At 49.9% G+C, this 19,957-nt stretch overlaps 1 protein-coding gene and 1 pseudogene across 23 annotated transcripts in view; both read right to left on the reverse strand.

Annotated features, from left to right (window-relative positions):
- CYRIB (CYFIP related Rac1 interactor B) overlaps positions 1–17,393 on the reverse strand; it is a 177,560-nt gene extending 160,167 nt beyond the window's left edge. For 8 of the 23 annotated variants that reach the window (XM_033202907.1, XM_033202908.1, XM_033202898.1 and 5 more), the window contains exon 1: positions 17,302–17,393. The gene's annotated coding sequence lies outside the window, so the exon portion shown is untranslated. Of the gene's footprint in view, positions 1–17,070 lie in introns of all 23 variants that reach the window. The other 15 variants (XM_033202906.1, XM_033202902.1, XM_033202887.1 and 12 more) reach the window with 6 other exon arrangements.
- LOC117079689 lies at positions 5,807–5,857 on the reverse strand (annotated as a pseudogene).
- Positions 17,394–19,957: the final 2,564 nt, after the last annotated feature.

Here is a 19,957-nt window from a genome sequence, read left to right on the forward strand (position 1 = left end):
GAGCCCAGGGCCCAGTTCAGCAAGTAGCTGGGGTCATTCTTCACTTCTTCAGCCACAGCAGCTGACTTAATTATCACTTCCTTTCCCAGGTGCTGAGGAGCAGAGAGCCCAGATGTGAGGACAAGAGAAAGGTGGGGTAGGGGATACAGACAGGGAAGACAATGGGCAAACCTAGGGTTTTTCTGGACATTCAATAAATGCCTATTTGAGATGCTAAGACGTGTCCCCCTTTTGCATCTAATCACAGAAAAACTTATATACACACATCAAAATGATAAATCCTGGGCATGAAATGAATATTTTTAAAGATCCAATTTAAGCCAGGCACAGTGGCTCACGTCTGTAATCCCAGCACTTTGGGAGGCTGAGGCGGGCAGATCACCTGAGGCCAGGAGTTCGAGACCAGCCTAGCCAACAAAGTGAAACCCCATCTCTACTAAAAACACAAAAATTAGCCAGCTGTGGTGGCTCAAAGCCTATAGTCCCAGCTACTCAGAGGCTGAGGCACTAGGATCACTTAAACCCAAGAGGTTGAGGTTACAGTGAGCCAAGACTGCACCACTGCACTCCAGCTTGGGTGACAGAGCAAGACTCTGTCTCAAAATAAAATAATAAATAAATAAAGATGTCAATGTAAATTATCAGCCAGGCACAGTGGAGAGAGCCTGTAGTCCCAGTTCTTTGGGAGGCCAAGGTGGGCGGATCCCTGGAGCTCAGGAGTTAGAGGCTGTAGTGAGCCATGCTTGCACCTGGACAACAGAGCAAGACCCTGTTTCTAAAAGAAAAAAAAAATCTAATAATAAAAAATTGTCCACCCAAAAATATAACTGTCCACCCAAAGTAGAAAATTAACTCATATACTCATTCATCAAACATATGTTTGGTACCTACCTACCAGGTACTTTCTATATTTAGTGCCTCCCTTTAAAAAATGGCTGAGGAGCAATGAATCCTAACCCTTCTAAAACACAGGCAAAGATGACAAGTGGGCTGCGTCACACACCCTAAGAGTCTGTCTCGAAATTTGCAATCCCATAAACGGTTATAGCTCAGCCACCCGCTGGGGTGCCTTCGTCTGTCTGCTCCTGTCTGCTCCATACGGGCTTCTCAGAGGCAGACACATCCTTTTCTTCTGCCTCTGCCTCCCATCACAGAGCACAGGAAGAGGGTTCTGAAAAGTGGTCCCTCTCCCCAAGAGAGGTTGGGCACACCCTCTGCACCCTTGCTCCCCAGACGTCCAGGAGACAGGAGCAGAGAGATTGGTCAGGTGCTTGGAGCCATAAGGTCACTCATCTTCCATTGAGAACACATGGAACACAGCTCCCACTGCCTGAACCAAAGTTCACTTTGCTTTGGAATTACATACAGTCCCCAAACAGAAAACACTTGGCAACTGTTCATTAGTGGCTCTCATTCATCTTACCTTTCCCTGAAAATAATTTCTTTTTTTTTTTTTTGAGACAGAGTCTCACTCTGTCACCCAGGCTGGAGTGCAATGGCACAATCTTGGCTCACTGCAACCTCCGCCTCCCAGGTTCAAGCGATTCTCCTGCCTCAGCCTCCCGAGTAGCTGGGACTACACGTGCACCATCACGCCTGGCTAATTTTTGTATTGTTAGTAGAGGTGGGGTTTCACCACGTTGGCCAGGCTGGTTTCAAACTCCTGACCTCAAATGATCTGCCCGCCTCGACCTCCAAAAGTATTGGGATTACAGGCGCAAGCCACCACACCTGGCCCTGCAAATAATTTCTATAGGACCTGAAGACAGTTACTGGTATGGGGGTGTCTCTAGATTCCTTAATCCTATCAGCTGCTTGACGGGAAGGAATGATGAGATTCTAGAAAAATCTAGAAAAATCTTGTGACCTCCCTCTGACGCCAGGTTTCCTCAATTATAAAATGGCAACAACAATGTCTTCTGCGTAGATCTAGGAGATGGTCCATGGTGGCTGATATATTCAAGAATTGCTAGCTGTTTTTCTTTAATCAGACCTGTCAGTATTCCACCTCAGGGATGCCTGGGCCTAAGTTTTATTAATTGAACTGTTTTGTTGCATATCTTTTATGAAGTAATCTGAAGTTTGGTTTTCTCTGTTTTCCTGAAAGCAGTAGTATTCTAGGTTTCTTAAGAAGAAAAGAGGCCAAGCTCAGTGGCTCACATCTGTAATTCCAGCACTTTGGGAGGCCAAGGCAGGAGGACTGTTTCAGCCAGAAGTGCTAGACTAGCCTGGGTAACATAGGGAGACCCCATCTCTACAAATAATTAAAAAATTAATCAGATGTAGTGGCATGCACCTGTGGTCCCAGCTGCTCAGGAGGCTGAGGCAGGAGGATCACCTGAGGCAGGAGGATCACCTGAGTCAGGGAGGTCGAGGCTGCAGTGAGCTGTGATCACACCACAGCACTCCAACCTGGGCAACAGAAGAGAAGAAAAGAAGAGGACACTCTTAGTGGAGAGGAAAAAAGAAGGGGAGAAGGGGAGGTTTTCTTACAATAAAAGTAACATAATCACATTACAAAAAAAACATGCAAACGAGAGAGAGGGAAAGAATATCTCACTATTCTTATCTCCCTAACACAACCTCTGACACCATTTTGGTCTATTTACTCAAAGTCTTGTTTCCTATAAATGACAGATGGTTTTCTAAGTCTTCTCACAGCCTCCAGGGCCCTGACTTTGCATAGCTGTGTAATATTCCACCATGCGGCCAAAGCATAACTTAAGTAGGTGGTTACTGTCAGACACTTAGATTATTTCCCATTTACTTTGTTACTGTAAAAAGCTGAGCTGGCCAGGTGCAATGGCTCATGCCTGTAATCCCAACACTTTGAGAAGCCAAGCGGGGAGGGTGGCTTGAGCTTGAATTTGAGATCAGTGTGGGCGACACAGCAAGACCTCATCTCTACTAAAAATAAAAAAAAATTAGCCAGGCATGGTGGCGGGCACCTGTGGTCCCAGCTTCTGCCTCTAGAGATGACACTTGCCAATCTATGTGAGTATCTGTAGTTATTCCAGGGGATTCTGAAGAAGCCTATGGAATCAAATTAGGGAACCACTGCTGTTCCCAATTGAATTGAAAACTGAGGTACTTGGGAGGCTGAGGTGGGAGGACTGCTTGAACCCTGGAGGTCAAGGCTACATCATGATCATGCCCTACACTCCAGCCTAGTGGACAGAGTGAGACCCTGTATTAACAATAACATAGGCCGGGCGCGGTGGCTCAAGCCTGTCATCCCAGCACTTTGGGAGGCCGAGACGGGCGGATCACGAGGTCAGGAGATCAAGACCATCCTGGCTAACACGGTGAAACCCCGTCTCTACTAAAAATACAAAAAAAAAACTAGCCGGGCGAGGTGGCGGGCGCCTGTAGTCCAGCTACTCCGGAGGCTGAGGCAGGAGAATGGCGTAAACCCGGGAGGCGGAGCTTGCAGTGAGCTGAGATCCGGCCACTGCACTCCAGCCCGGGCTAGAGCGAGACTCCGTCTCAAAAAAAAAAAAAAAAAAAAAAAAAAAGAATATCTCACTATTCTTATCTCCCTAACACAACCTCTGACACCATTTTGGTCTATTTACTCAAAGTCTTGTTTCCTATAAATGACAGATGGTTTTCTAAGTCTTCTCACAGCCTCCAGGGCCCTGACTTTGCGTAGCTGTGTAATATTCCACCATGCGGCCAAAGCATAACTTAAGTAGGTGGTTACTGTCAGACACTTAGATTATTTCCCATTTACTTTGTTACTGTAAAAAGCTGAGCTGGCCAGGTGCAATGGCTCATGCCTGTAATCCCAACACTTTGAGAAGCCAAGCGGGGAGGGTGGCTTGAGCTTGAATTTGAGATCAGTGTGGGCGACACAGCAAGACCTCATCTCTACTAAAAATAAAAAAAAATTAGCCAGGCATGGTGGCGGGCACCTGTGGTCCCAGCTTCTGCCTCTAGAGATGACACTTGCCAATCTATGTGAGTATCTGTAGTTATTCCAGGGGATTCTGAAGAAGCCTATGGAATCAAATTAGGGAACCACTGCTGTTCCCAATTGAATTGAAAACTGAGGTACTTGGGAGGCTGAGGTGGGAGGACTGCTTGAACCCTGGAGGTCAAGGCTACATCATGATCATGCCGCTACACTCCAGCCTAGTGGACAGAGTGAGACCCTGTATTAACAATAACATAGGCCGGGCGCGGTGGCTCAAGCCTGTCATCCCAGCACTTTGGGAGGCCGAGACGGGCGGATCACGAGGTCAGGAGATCGAGACCATCCTGGCTAACATGGTGAAACCCCGTCTCTACTAAAAATACAAAAAAATTAGCCGGGCGAGGTGGCGGGCGCCTGTAGTCCCAGCTACTTGGGAGGCTGAGGCAGGAGAATGGCGGGAACCCGGGAGGCGGAGCTTGCAGTGAGCTGAGATCCGGCCACTGCACTCCAGCCCGGGCGACAGAGCGAGACTCCGTCTCAAAAAAAAAAAAAAAAAAACAATAACATAAAGCTGAGCTAAAAATCTTTATGTGACATTTTGTCCATACTTTTTACTGTTTTTCTTAGGAAAGATTCCCAAAGTGGGTTCCCTGGGTCAAAGGTTATGAAGATATACATGGCTCTTGACATCAATTGCAATCGTTGCCCAGAAGGGTCACTCAAAAGGTCACCTGGTTGGCCACCAGCAAGAAAATGAATGTACCTTCACTGGGGTGACACCTTTCACAGTCACCACAGGGCAGGGTCAGGGACACCTGTTGGGTTTTCTCTGGAGTGAGCTCTTACGGAACATTCTGGTCTGTGCACATCAGCTGCACAATCTCGGGTGCTTTTCAGCTCTGCCCTGCTGAATGAGAGCTCCATAATGCATTCGAGAATAAGCTCCAAGGTGGAATCAAATGCTCCCTCCTCACCCAGCAGCTATTTGGGGATGATCAGAGAAAACGAAAAATCAGGTTCCTCTTCTTTTGGTTTTAGGTGTCCAAGGTGTTGAGCCGATGATTAGTTTATCTAAAGAGAAGCATTTTTCAACCACATCAATCATGGAGGACAGTTGGGGTACATTCAAAGGTCATACCTCGTTTATTACTCATTTATTTTGAGACAGGTCCACTCAGGCAGAGCCTCAGGGACTGTGGGATCAAATCCAAAGACCCAGGAGGCCGAAGCCCTTTCACATCAACTCCTGGATGAGGCCTTCAACTGCAGACTTGAAACGTGCAGGAACAATGACAAAGTCAGAAGGGGCCTAAATCTAGGGGCTGCGGTAACCAAAGAGACTCTGCTTTATTTATTTATTTATTTATTTAGGCCTCACCAGGTCAAGAAAGGCTGTCTCCCTCTGTCCACTCTGTCTCTCACATCAGACACCTAGATATCCAAAAACTCTCTCCAAGGTTATCACACTCAAGCATGAGAGACCCTGGGATAATCACACATACACAGATAACACTCCTGTTGGGTATCAAGACAACTTCGCACATTCTGAAGATGTCCTCAGTGCATCAAACATACAGTGGGATTCCACTGTACCCTCATTTTTTCTTTTTTTTTTGTTTAGAGACAGGGGTCTCCCTGTGTTGCCCAGGTTGGTCTCAAACTCCTGGGCTCAATCGATCCTCCCACCTGAGCCTCCTGAGTAGCTGGGGTGGCAGGCGTGTGCTACCCAGCCATACCCTCATTTCACTGAGCCGAATTCAGCTATACTCAAAGGGCCAAATGCTTTTCTTTTTCAATTTTAAAAACTTTAAATAATATAAAAGTGTATTTTGCCTATTGTATTTGTTTGTATTTGTTTCTATGGGTTTTTTTGTTTTTTGTTTTTTAGTGTGGGGAAACTGGAAAGCCTGCTGGACAAATTCTAAAAGAGCTATAGCACTCTGCTTCCCATTTTTTTATATTGTGCATTGTACTTTATTGTATAATGTCTACTGCTGTTTCTATTATGCACTGACTCATTGATGTTCCAGTACAGCACCAGACACACAAAACCAGTGCATGGAAAACCAGCCTTCAGGAGCAACTCGGGAGATTGTCAGGAATTTTTTTTTTTGAGACAGAGTCTCGCCTTTGTTGTCTAGGCTGGAGTGCAGTGGCAAAATCTCGGCTCACTGCAACCTCTGCCTCCCCAGTTCAAACGTTCCTCCTGCCTCAGCCACCTGAGTAGCTGGGATTACAGGTGCGTGCCACCGCATCCGGCTAATTTTTGTATTTTTAGTAGAAACGAGGTTTCACCACGTTGGTCAGGCTGTTCTCAAATTCCTGACCTCGTGATCCGCCTGCCTCAGCCTCCCAAAGTGCTGGGATTACAGGCATGAGCCACCACGGCCGGCCAGGATTTTTTTATTTTTTATTTTTTTGCCTACTGTGCTGACTTCTGAACTTCACCATGAAGATGTGACTCTGTTCAGCAGAGTTTCTTCTCCTTGGGTGCTTTTAGGTCTTGGGGGCATGTGTCTGTCTGTTAGGAACTAGGAGAAAACCAGCCCAGCTCAGATCAGAACAGGAAACCAGGACCCAGGCTGGTGGGTGCCAGGGCAGGGCCTTGTGGCTTCACAACCCGCCTCCCAGGGACAGGCTGTCTGGTCAAGAGAACTCGCCCTCTTCACTGCTGGGTCCCTTAGTGGGCTTTCACGTGCCTGGCCTGGTCCCTCCTTCTTTAAACGAAGACTGGCCTAGATGATTGTCACACTCCTGTGTGACACTGGACAACACACATCACCTCTCCGGGCCTCCATTGCCTCCGAATGGTCTTCCACCTTCGCTGGAATCAGAGCCCCCAAAGCAAGATTCTAACAAGAGATTACATTGTGTGAGATGCTGACCTCCTCAGCATCTAGGCTGATGGGGCCCCTGGGTGGGTCACCTCTAGCTGGGAGATGCTTCCTCTTTCATGGCTCCTACTGTGCCTTAAAAATTAAAAGCTGGGAACCTGTAATCCCAGCACTTTGGGAGGCCGAGGCAGGCAGATCACTTGAGGTCAGGAGTTTGAAACCCGCCTGACCAATATGGTAAAATCCTGTCTCTACTAAAAACACAAAAATTAGCTGGGCGTGGTAGTCCACACCTGTGATTCCAGCTACTCGGGAGGCTGAGGTATGAGAATCGCTTGAACCCAGGAAGCAGAGGTTGCAGTGAGCCGAGATCGCGCCACTGTACTCCAGCTTGAGTGACAAAGCGACACTGTCTCAAAAAAAAAAGAGAAAAGAAAAAAAAAGACCCTGGCTTTCCAGGTACAGTGGTGTGGCACCTAGAGTCCCATCTACCTGGGAGGCTGAAGTGAGAGGATCACTGGAACCCAGAAGAGTGAGTCCACTTTGATCAACATAGCAAGACTCTCATCTCAAAAAAATAAAATAAAGTAAAATAAATATATAGAGAGAGAGATTTACACACACACACACACACACACACACATATATATATATATATATTTATTGGGAAGGCTGAGGCAGGTGGATCACCTGAAGTCAGGAGTTTGAGATCAGCCTGGCCAACATGGTAAAACCCCATCTCTACTAAAACACAAACATACATATATATCTCTCTCTCTCTAGACCCTTCCACCCAGAAAGCATAAGAACACCCAAGGTATGAGCAGATTAAAGAAATCCCGCAGAAGAAGGAACACGTGCACAGAGTATGCTGGCAAGGTCACATATAGAAAACGGGTAGGGGAACTTGAAAGCAGAGGTCTAAATCCCATGTGCACCTTATTTGCTCAAGTCTACATGGACCAGGATCCAAACATTGAAATTTTCCTTTTAAATTCAATCCCCCAGAGTGTAAGGTCTCAGGACCTTTCTTTCCCCCAAATCTTTTCTTGTGCGGATGCATATATGCAGACAATGCAAAGTGCTACAAATCCCAACACCAAATACATCAAGAAGTAGATTATTAGTATGAGTCAGTTTCACACTAACTTTACCAAAAACCTCACTGCTCAAATTAGCTCAAGTAATCTACTTACAACAGCAATTATAAATTCTGAGCTTCCTTGGCTGACAAGTTTGCAGTAGGTGGTTCTTGGCCCTGAGGGCTGCTGAGATGCCCGTTGTTATGAGATGCCCACTGAGAAACCCACCGCCCTCTCCCAGCAGGGTCCAGCAGGAGCAGTGTCTGCTCTTGGCTACACAACTCCATTCATAGACTTTTCCAGTTACATTCAAGGTTCACCGAAGGACGTAGCAAAAACAGGAGGTGGGCACTGAAGCTGGCCTGGCACATTTGAATTCCAGCTCTGCTTTTTATTAGCCTCCAGGTTTTCTCAGTTTCCTCATCTGTAAAATGGGAATAATATGACCTGCCTCATAAGAGTTACCCTGAAAGTAAGAAATAAAATATTCAAAGTACATGACACAGCCAGGCACAGTGGCTCACGCCTGTAATCCCAGCACTTTGGGAGGCCGAGGCAGATGGATTGCCTGAGGTCATGAGTTCGAGATCAGCCTGCCCAACATGGTGAAACCCTGTCTCTACTAAAAATACAAAATTAGCTGGGCGTGTTGGCACATACCTGTAATCCCAGCTACTTGGGAGGTTGAGGCCGGAGAATTGGTTGAACCCGGAAGGCAGAGGTTGCAGTGAGCCAAGACTGTACCACTGCACTCCAGCCTGGGCAACAAGAGCGAAACTCTGTCTCCAAAAAACAACAACAACAACAACGACAAAAACAAAGTACAGGACACCTGCTCCATGCTCCAAAATCACAGAAACCCATGATGTGATCCTGATGGGAGCCCTGTTAAGAGGGGCTTTCAGGCCAGGCATGGTGGCTCACACCTGTAATCCCAGCACTTTAGGAGGCCGAGGCAGCCAGATCACCTGAGGTCAGGTGTTCGAAGCCAGCCTGGCCAACATGGTGAAACCCCGTCTTTACTAAAAGTACAAAAATTAGCCAGGTGTGGTTGCAGGTGCCTGTAGTCCCAGCTACTCAGGAGGCTGAGGCAGGATAATTGCTTGAACCCAAGGGGGCAGAGGTTGCAGTGAGCCGAGATTGTGCCACTGTACTCCAGCCTGGGTGACAGAGCGAGACTCTGTCTCAAAAAAAATAAATAAATAAAATAAAAATAGAGGGGCTTTCTGCCAGGTCCATAGCTGCCTGCACACATAGTCTAGAAATGTGACCTCACCCCCTAGCTCCTGCTCCATTCGCCACCATCAACCCACTGGCCTGTCATTCATGGTGTCTGGTGATTCTCCCTGCCATCCATTCCAAACCCCTCAGAAAAACTTCTCCAATTCCTGAGTGAGAAGAATGGGCCTAGAAGGGCTGAGTTTAAGTTAACCCAAAGAAATAAACCCAAACTCTTCATTCTCCAGGCTGCTCAGGCCTCAGGGACGTGTGTCGGGTGGCTGTGGGGCACACAGTATCCTTCCCCACGTGGATCCATCACAGGGCCTAGCACACAGTAGGTGCTCACTCAGTGACTGTTCTGTTGTTGAATGGCAGGATGAATCTCACTGTTCCCTCAAGACCTGAAAACTGGAGAGTTATGAAGGCATGTTTAGGAATGACTGTCAAATACCACTTTTCAGAAAACAGAAATCTCCATTTGATTCTTTCATTTGCAAGCCTGTTTGATCTGTCTACACACTGGTTGGTCTCTGGTGTCCCAGGGGCAGAAGGCAATACACAAAACCAGAGTTCAGGGGAGCAAAGCAGACATTTTAGGAAGTTATTGCCCAAGTTTCACTTCCACGTCGTCTCCTGCATTCTACTTCAACTCTGGTTTTGAGCAAAGCTGGGGCTGGTACAGAAACTTCCCTTAGTCTACATGTTCCTCTCCCTGAGTCCCAGCACTGAGGCTCTGTAGACCAGGGGCTCAAAGTACTGAGCATCCACTGATGCCAGACCCTATGCCAGGTACATTCAGACATTTTCTGACCTAAGAGCCACAACAAGCTGGGAAACAGACACTAAGATGCCAAGAGAGGTTATGCAATGTGCAAAAGACTTCAGAGTTAGGGAGTCGGGTCTGAATCAAAGACCTCCTTGGTTCCGAGGTCCTTGCTTCTCAACCTGCCACTGTCCTTTTTCAAAGGTGCCAACCACGAACCTGGCAGTGTTTCATTTTTCATAAAGCCACCCGAGGAGTTCAAAAGCATCTTTGTTTTGTTTTGTTTTGTTTTGTTTTGAGATGGAGTTTCCTTTTTGTCGCCCAGGTTGGAGTACAATGGCACAATCTTGGCTCACTGCAAACTCTGCCTCCCAGGTTCAAGCAATTCTCCTGCCTCAGCCTCCCGAGTAGCTGGGATTACAGGCACCCGCCACCACGCCCAGCTAATTTTTGTATTTTTAGTAGAGATGAGGTTTCACCATGTTGGCCAGGCTGCTGTTGAACTCCTGACCTCAGGTGATCCACTCGCCTCGGTCTCCCAAAGTGCAGAGATTACACGTGTGAGCCACCGTGCCCAGCCCAAAAGCATCTTGAAGAACTTCCCCCCTGCATTAAATTCAGATCCCATCTCTGCCAGAAGGATAGGCCTGGACAAATCATACAGCTCTCACCCAGCCGTGACTATGTCCCATGGGAGGAAGGATGTGTATATGGAGGGTTTCTGCTAGAGACTATGCTAGATGCTTTGATACACATTATCACACTCAATCCTCCAAACATTCCAGGGAAGCAGGTGATAGTAGCCCAGTTTCATCAATGACAATTCTGGTTCTGCAGTGGGATGTGATTTGCCCAAGGTCATGCAGCACTGAGGAGCAGGGCCAGGGCTCCATCAGCCCTGCCACGCAATAGGCTTCGTTGAGTGAGCACTGGATATAAATTCCAAAGAACTCAAATCAGCCAGACAGAGCCAGTGACAGGAGACTCTATTAAGCAGATGAGGAAAGAATGGCACTTTTCTTCCTCCTGCCGCCCAAGCCTTTCCCATCCTTAACTCCTCTGCACAACGGGGCCCTCACTGTCCTTCCCCCACCTTCTTATCAAAGGATGCTGGTGCCGGGAAGGGGAAAAGACAGAACGAAGATTAGTCTCTGGCACTGTGTATGTTGATTTCAAAGCTGCCACTTTTCCCACGTTGGGCCTTCTTTTTCATCGTGGATTTAAGTGTCTGGTCCCCTGCTGAAGGAAGATTAAGGACAGCGGTACATTTTGAACTAAGGAAAGACTCCAGTCCTCAGCATCCTCCGGCTCTCACAGCCTTACTGCTAAACACAGCAGTGGATGCAGACGGCGGCACTGTGGAGCAGTGAGCAAAAACCAGGCTCAGGAGCCGGCGGCCTAGGTTCCAGCCCTGACTGTGCCTCCTGGTCAAGATGCTTCCCCCTGGGGAGTCCCAGTTCCCTTGTGTGGATGTACTGGATGCTTAGGCCTGAAACTCTGAGAACGGGGTTTCTTCTGCTCAGTCCTTACAGGCCACCATCACGTGGAGGAGATGTTCAGCTCACACTGCCTCTCTTCCTCCCCTCCCTGAAGGCAGCCCCATCTCAATGGCTCACAGCATCTAGGACCCCCTGGGCTTATTCAGCACCTGCTGGCAGACAGAGGCAATCTCTCTACCATCCCTTCCTGCTCCCACTGTCGCCTGTCTTGAGGTCCGTCCTAGGCCTTCGTCACTTTGTCATATGTGTTTTCGCATGCCTGCCTCCTCCATTAAGCCACCTCGGGAACCACCAGGGTCATATACAGATTTGCACCATCAGCATCAGCCCAGCTCCTGAATGAATGAGGGGGAGCGGGTCAGGCTGGATGATTTCCTGGCCCACTGCACTCAAAGTGTGGTCTACAATCCAGAGGCATCACATTATGTGCAAAAGTGTTCAAAATGCAGCATCTCGGCCCGCCCCAGCCCCTGCTCAGAACCTCCAAGGCAATCCCCACGTGATGCACAGCACACTCAAGTTTGGAAAGTTCTCCTCCAACTCCTCCCTCCCTTGCTTCTACCACCTAGAAGCCTCCAGAACTGTGGGCCTTAACAGGTCTCACTAAAACATAGCCCATCATTAACCAAAGGAGATCTGCCTTAGGAACCTTCTAGAAGCCTGCCACTGACTCTCACAAGCAGAATATGAAATGTGTGCTCCCCGGGGGGAATCCTGGCACACATTAATCGCTGGCCCTCTCCAACCCTCAAGGAAGCCCAGGCAGCTTTCAAGAACGCTGAGGCGGCCAGGCGCAGTGGCTCACACCTGTAATCCCAGTACGTTGGGAGGCTGAGGCGAGTGGATCACCTAAGATCAGGAGTTCGAGACCAGCCTGGCCAATGTGGAGAAACCCTGTCTCTAACACAGTGAAACCCCATCTCTACTAAAAATACAAAAATACAAAAAAAAAAAAAATTAGCCAGGCGCGGTGGCGGGCACCTGTAGTCCCAGCTACTTGGGAGACTGAGGCAGGAGAATCGTGTGAACCCAGGGGGCGGAGCTTGCAGTGAGCCGAGATTGTGCCACTGCACTCCAGCCTGGGCGACAGAACAAGATTCCATCTGAAAAATTAAAATTAAAATTAAAATTAAAAAAATTAAAAAAAAAAAAGAACGCTGAGGCCTGGCAGAGTCAGACAGACTGGCTGCCCACTCACCAGCATGGGTCTCATGTCCACGCTCAGAAAGCTCTCGTCCCTCATTTCTCTACTCTTGACATTTATTTAGCTTGTAAAGAAAAGGATCCTTTCCAAAACACGTCTTCAGTTTTTTAATAAACCCCGCAATTCCTTTAATGATTTCAGATTATCTTAAATATTTATAAAAATCACTCTCAGCAACACTTCTTTAAGCAAACCTCCTCATCAACTTTGATTATTTATATATTTATGAACACGATGTTCAAGGAGCAGATGGCAGCTAGTAAGTCCTCCAAAAGAAGGAAAAAAAAAAATCAATGGGACAGAATGTAAGCTCCACGACTCGCCCATTTACTCTTCTTGACAAGCTCTGGTACAATTATCTTTCCATTCAGCGGAAGCACCACACAAAACTCCACAATTGGTTTAAAATAGCACACTTGGACTTTATAAAGCTTGGAGGTTCCAACTTTAATCTAGGAATGACCTGCCAGCCAAAGGCATTATTCCCAAAGGAAACTGAAGCTCTGTCCGGGGAGGGCAAGACGATGGATGTGGGGACAGATGATGGGACTAGGGGAGGGACAGAAAGAGCACCAGGGGCCGAGGGAAGAAACAGACACTGCTGAGCACCTACTAGGTGCCATGCTCTCTGCTGGGCACTGTCCATACAGCCTCTGGGTTGAGCTTCACAACACTTCCAGGTGGCGACTGTTAGTCCTCATTTGAAAGATGAAGAGAGAGACAAAGAGAAAGGAAGTCTCTTGGCCAAGGCCACAAGGCTAGTGAGTGGCAGAGCCAGGATGTGAACACAGGCTATAGGGCCCCCAAACCTTCACTGCCTCTAGAAGGAGAAAAGGAGGAGAGGAAAAAAAAATTGCTCTTAACCTCGTGCATCCTAGGCTAACAGAGTTGCGTTTCTTTCAGCCTGGGGAGGCCAATCACCTGTTTTAAGACTATCAAAGACTTAAGTGCCAAAGTTCTACTGAAGCAAAAGGACCTGTCCACTTGAGAGCCCAGAGAAGGAAAGTCTCAACTGAATGCAGGAAGAAGTCGACGCGAAGGTTATGAGAAGATAGGAAATGAGTGTCACAGACACATAAAGAGGGGACTTTACAAGAGAGACAGAAAAACAGGGACGGGGGACAGCCCTTACCCTGAGAAATGAATGAAAAACAAGATCAGAAGGATCTGTTTTTCAACAGGCCTTTATCAAGTATCCCCTTTAGGGAAGAGAAAAAAAAAAAAAATCAACCCTTCACTCCTCCCAGCCAAATTTATTTCTTTCAAAAAGCTCCAATTCAAGCTAAAATAGAGAAGAATCTGGTCTTTGAGATGCCTATACGCTTGCTGAGGAAACAGTGATTATTACTGTTGTTAACAAAAATCATGGATGGTGATCACTATTATACGGGGTGTGCAATGGGAACAGGGGCCTATGCTAAGGGCTTCGCTTACGTTACTGCCAGGAGCAACACAACCCCATGATATGTGCGTCCGTTTTACAGATGAGAACACTGAGGCTCCAAGAAGGGAACAAATTTGGTTCCATGCACATGAGCAGTGAGAAAGAAAACCGAGGTATGAATTTGGATCTTACTCTCTTACTCAGGAGCCCTGGGAGACCGATGGGGATTCTTTTGCCTGTTTAGAGATGAGGAAAAGAGGGTGCCGAGAGTATAGTGACCTCTCGAAGGCTGCACGGCCAAGAGATAGTGGAAATTCAGATTGTAATCTGAATTTTACAACACTTCCTTTACAATGCTCAGTGATGGCTGATTTTGCTGAAGACAGCCAAGTCCCAGACCGCCAAAGCCACATGAATGGTGGTCTCTTCAATTAACGAGATGGCAGTAATGCTGAGCACGGGTGAGGCCACAACCTCCTGGCACCGGCATCCCTCAGGCGTCCTTCCTGTGCTTCCTGTGCATGGGTCTCTGGATCCTGATATAAGAGCTGTCAGGGACCAGGATTCCACATAGGGAGGAACCACGGGAGAACCATTTCAAGGTCAACTGCAGGCCAGTGGGCTGACCTCGAGATGGAAAAAGAATGTCCATCCTCAAAGAGCAAAGAGGAACCCATCATTCTGCTCATTCTGTCAAAGACATGTACCGTTTCCTGCATGTGCCAGGCAGCAAGTCAGATGCCAGAGGAAGCACAAAGATCACTCAGGGTCTGCAAGAAGAAATGTGAGCTCTGCAGGCTGAAGACTTAGGTGAGGACCCTCAATCTGCCCCTTCCTGACTGAAGGTCTTGGGCCAAGTCCCGCACTCTCTCTAAGTCTCAGGAAAATGAGAACCCTAGCTCTCCTTTACAGGTAATCCTGGCCACTCCACAGTTCAGTCATTAAAAATGAACCTGGGCCGGGCACACTGGCTCATGCCTGTAATCCCAGCACTTTGGGAGGCTAAGGCAGGGAGGATCCCTTGAGCCCAGGAGTTTGGGCAACACAGGGAGACTCTGTCTCTACAAAACATTAAAAAATTAGTTGGGCATGGTGGCACACACCTATGGTCCCAGCTACTTGGGAGGCTGAGGTAGGAGGATGGCTTGAGCCTGAGAGGTCAAGGCTGCAGTAAGACATAATCACACCACTGCACTACTTCAACCTCAACAATACCATTAGACCCTTTCTCCAAAACACAAACAAAATGAATCCGCACATGCTCAAACTGCAGGATGTTGCTGCACAGAAGGGTCTGCTATTGTCTCTTAAAAATAATAGTAGCACTTACGGGGCTTGGGAGTTGGGGGACCCACATAGCTAAGGATCCTAAGAGAGGTACACAGAAGACTTTGGGAGCTGAGAAAGGAGAAGGGGTGGCTGTCAGAGAGAGCAAAATTACTTGAAAATCTCCCAAAGTGAAGGTAGAAACATATATCGGCCTTTATTTGAAAACCATTTCCAAGTCTCCCTGTGCTAGAACCCACTGCAGCCTCCTGCATCACACATTCTGCCCTTCTCCGTGCTGTGAGCCCAACAACGATCTAGAGTGCAAATTCCAACGTGTCTCCCCAGGAAGAAAACTCAGGCCAGCTGACCACTTCTGCATGCCGACCAAGGTAGAAAAGCCACCTCTTCCGGGCTTCCCCCACATTACAGGAACCCCAGGCCTGGGAAACCATCCCAGCCGTCAGCCCTGGCTCAGCCTTGGCTGCTGGCCTCAGTCAGTCATCTGGCAGTGGCAATCAAAATGACGCCTTCTTTTTATTTTTCCCCCAGTGCAATCTTCCAAGAATGGGAGAATCTCAAAGTCAGATAAGCCCTTTTTCACAAGGGAGTAAATATATTTTCACAAGATGGTCTTCCTCAGAGAGGGGAGGAGTCCATCCAACTCCCATGGCAAAACTGCTCCCCGGGGATCGTGGATGGAAGTTACAGGGCAAGGAAGCCAAAATGTGGAAGCACACTGGCTCACCTCTCAAAACTCACCACCCACCCGTTCATCTCACAATTATCTATGGGGTGCTTCCCACGTGCTCCAAGGCACCCTTTCTAGGTGCTGGGGATGCAGAAATTCAAGGTGACTGGCAATGACACTTTCTATCACTGCGCCCCCTCCAGGCCAGGAAATCTACGCTGGTTTTCTCAAGGCCCCACTCGCAGCAGCCCATTTTACAGACGGGACCCTAAGACTCAGAGAGGGTAAGCGACTTGCCCAAGGTCACACAGCTAGTAAACGGCAGGGCCAGGAATTAAACATGGGTGCAAAGTGCACGTGACACTCCTCCGCAGCCCCAGCTTCCCACTCTATCCCTCTGCACCCCTCCACCTCACGCAGCAGGGTGGGTAGCAAAAACACACCCCAAGAAGCTCCAGCACGGGAAGACCTCCTTCCTTCCACCCCTGACACAGAACACACGTTTCAAAGGACACACAGGTTTCTCCCACCCCCAGTGTGTATGTACACAGCCCCAGGAAAGCCCTGCAGGCTGCAAGGGTACCCACCCTTTAACACTGAACTTCCATTTAAAAAGAAGGATGATGAAAAGATAAAAGACGAAGAGGAAGTGCTCTTTAAACATAGGCGGGTGGCCACCCCAGGAGGAAGTCTTGAGGCCAATGGAGATTTTGTTCACCCCCTTTAGTTCCTCAAATCGAATGCCACTGGCCTTCCAAGCTCCTGATGGGTGGTGGCCGGGGGCCAGCGCTGCTGCCAGGGTCAGTCCCCGCGCCGACACCTGGCTCGCAGGAAGGGTCTGCCCAGGACCAGCCACCCCGACCCGAGCGCCCCCTGCCTCGAGGCGCACCAGGCGCCGGCTCCGCAGCTGGGTGGACCCGGGCGGCGGCCCCGCTGCGCGCTCCCCTCGTGTCCGCCCGCCGCCCCCCGCGCACTCGAGAAGCCTCCCCCGGGACCCCCGCGCCCGCCCGCCCGGACGCCCCCACCCCGGCGGCGCCCCCTGTCCACCCGCCGCAGCGCCCGGCCCGGCGGCCCGGATTGCACCCCAGCCTCTCCCTGCACCCATCACGCGCGCGCCCCGCACCCCGCGCCCTCTCCAGGAGCAAATCGGCTCCAGGGGCGCGCGCGCGGGCTGGCCGGGCGGCGGCGCCTTCAGAGCCCCGGCACGTACCTGGCGGCCCGGGCGGACGAGGGGAGCGCGGCGCGGGAGCGCAGGAGACTCGGAGCCTCCGGTGCCGCCGCCGCCGTTTCCGGGTTGGCGGGGCTCACGTCACCGCCACAGGTTTGCAAGCTGCCCCCGCCGCGGCGGCAGCAGCAGCAGCAGCGGCCCGGGCGAGTGCCAGGCGAGAAATAACTATAAAAGGAAGAGGCGCGGCGAGGAGGAAGAGGAAGCGCTGTTTACCTTCGAGAAGCCGAGCCGCCGGCGCTCGCACAAAAGGAGGACGCTTGCCTCGCGACGCGCCTCCCCCCGCGCCCAGTCCCCGCCGCATCGCGGGGCCCCGGCGTCAGCGCGCGCCGCGCCCCGGGACCGCCCTGCGCCGGCCCCCACCCCAGAACCCCGCGCCCGCCTGGCCCATGTCCTCCCGAGCCGGGGCGCCACGGGCCCGGGATGGTGGTGACCTTGGGCAAGTCACTGCGGGGCGCGCTGCGGTTGGGGGTCATTGCCCTCATTGTGCGAGGAGGAAACCCGGCCCTCAGAGGCGCAGGGGTGGCCCCCAAGGTCACAGCCTGTCAGGTAGGGCTCGGGCTCGAATCCTGGTCTCCAGACCTTCGGGCCGGCCAGGTTCCTGTCCCTGGGTCGCTTCCCCCTCACCTGGACTTCAGGAATGGTGACAGTCCCTGCCTGGCTCACCTCGCAGCGGGGTCAGTAAGAGGAATGTTGTCCACGCACCCATTCAGCCCTCCCGCAGATACTCACTGGGCCTACTAAGTGCCCAGGCTGCTCTAGGCCCTGGAGCTGCAGATGCGAACCAAGACAAAATCCCTGCCCGGGAGGGGCAGCAGGGATAGGCCGTAAATATCTGATGGGTCTGATGGTGCTAAGTGCTGTGCCAGAGGAAAAATAAAGCGGGGTGAGGGGAGGGTGTGGGCTGACAGTGCTACCCTAAGCGGTTCTCCAAAGACTTTACATTTAGTACAGAAATTCCCACATAAAAAGCTCCTCGGCCGAGACGGGCGGATCACGAGGTCAGGAGATCGAGACCATCCTGGCTAACAGAGTGAAACCCCCGTCTCTACTAAAAATACAAAAACTAGTCGGGCGAGGTGGCAGGCGCCTGTAGTCCCAGCTACTCGGGAGGCTGAGGCAGGAGAATGGCGTAAACCCGGGAGGCGGAGCTTGCAGTGAGCTGAGATCCGGCCACTGCACTCGAGTCCGGGCGACAGAGCGAGACTCCGCCTCAAAAAAAAAAAAAAAAGCTCCTCACCGTAATTCCAGTTTCAGGTATTATGGGACACCTCATCTCTCCCCTGGTCTAGAATGGAAAACACTGTTTTTCTCCTTGTAACAGGACGCGCCTAGGAAACTGATACTCTCCTTTCCTCTGCCTTGCTCCCCTGGCCCAGAAGCCCATCCTATCATCTTGACATTCAGCCAGAAATTTCTCGGGAAGATACACAATGTTCTCTCAAGTATCTTTCTGCTGTCCTCTAGCAGCGTATCAAAAGGGTTGCATCAAAAGCTTCCGTTGTCTTTCCACCTCCACTTCCAGCTATGGGGGAGTTGGGGTGTGCTCCCATCATACTCAGTGCTGAGTTACCTGATTAGGAGCCAGTCGTTCCTTTTGTTTTTTTTGTTTTTTGTTTTTTGTTTTGTCTAAGACAGGATTTTGCTCTGTTGGCCAGGCTAGGTAGTGCAGTGATGCGATAGCTCACTGCAGCCTCGAATTCCTGGGCTCAAGCTATCCTCCCACCTCAGCCTCCTGAGGAGCTGGGACCACGGGTATGCACCACCATGCTCGGCTAATTTTAAAAAATTTTTGTAGAGGTGGGTCACCCTGTGTTGCCCAGGCTGGCCTCTTTCTCCGGGGCTCAAGGGATCCTCCCTGACTCAGCCTCTCAAAGCGTGGGGATTACAGGCATAAGCCACTGCACCCAGCCCGCCGATTCTTTAACAAAGGTCCCTTGAGCTTTCTCTTGGCCAGGCCCAGTGCTCGGAGCTGGGGGCACTGAGATGGTGCCATTTTAGCAGGACTCCCTGGGCTGCTCTCTAAGTTTATCTGAGCGCCAGTGCCCTCATTCCTAAAGGAAGGGAACTAATGTCCACCTTGCTGTGGGGACTGAGAAGTAGGTGGGAAACCACTGGGTCCTGAACTATGACCTTGAGGAGGAGCAGGAAAAGAGTTTGGAAGCAGGCAGAGCTGAGCTGCTTATAAAATGAGCGTTAGGCCGGGCGCGGTGGCTCAAGCCTGTAATCCCAGCACTTTGGGAGGCCGAGACGGGCGGATCACGAGGTCAGGAGATCGAGACCATCCTGGCTAACATGGTGAAACCCCGTCTCTACTAAAAAAATACAAAAAACTAGCCGGGCGAGGTGGCGGGCGCCTATAGTCCCAGCTACTCGGGAGGCTGAGGCAGGAGAATGGCGTAAACCCGGGAGGCAGAGCTTGCAGTGAGCTGAGATCCGGCCACTGCACTCCAGCCTGGGCGACAGAGCGAGACTCCGTCTCAGAAAAAATAAAATAAAATAAAATAAAATAAAATAAAATAAAATAAAATGAGCGTTAACAATTCTGAACATTGATAAAGTACTAACCAGGTGCCAAATGTGCTCAGGCCCATGAAGCAGGTTTATCATGGCCCAGTGCCGTACATGAAGATACTGCAGCTGAAAGAGAGATGAGATTTGCCCAAGGTCACACTGATTAGACAGCAGTGGAGCTGGGTGTGTACCTCCATTGTCTGACTCCAGAGCTCAAGCACTTATCCACTCTAAGCCTCAGTTTGTTCATCTGTGAAATGGAATGGATAATAATGAATTCATTAGGCTATGGTGAGGGTTAAATGAAATAGCACGTATATAGAACCTAATATGGATAGGACCCAGGAGAAAGCAATCA

Source organism: Trachypithecus francoisi, unplaced genomic scaffold (genome assembly GCF_009764315.1).
Source record: "Trachypithecus francoisi isolate TF-2019V2 unplaced genomic scaffold, Tfra_2.0 Lachesis_group7, whole genome shotgun sequence".
In the NCBI taxonomy this organism is placed as follows: Eukaryota; Metazoa; Chordata; class Mammalia; order Primates; family Cercopithecidae; genus Trachypithecus; species Trachypithecus francoisi.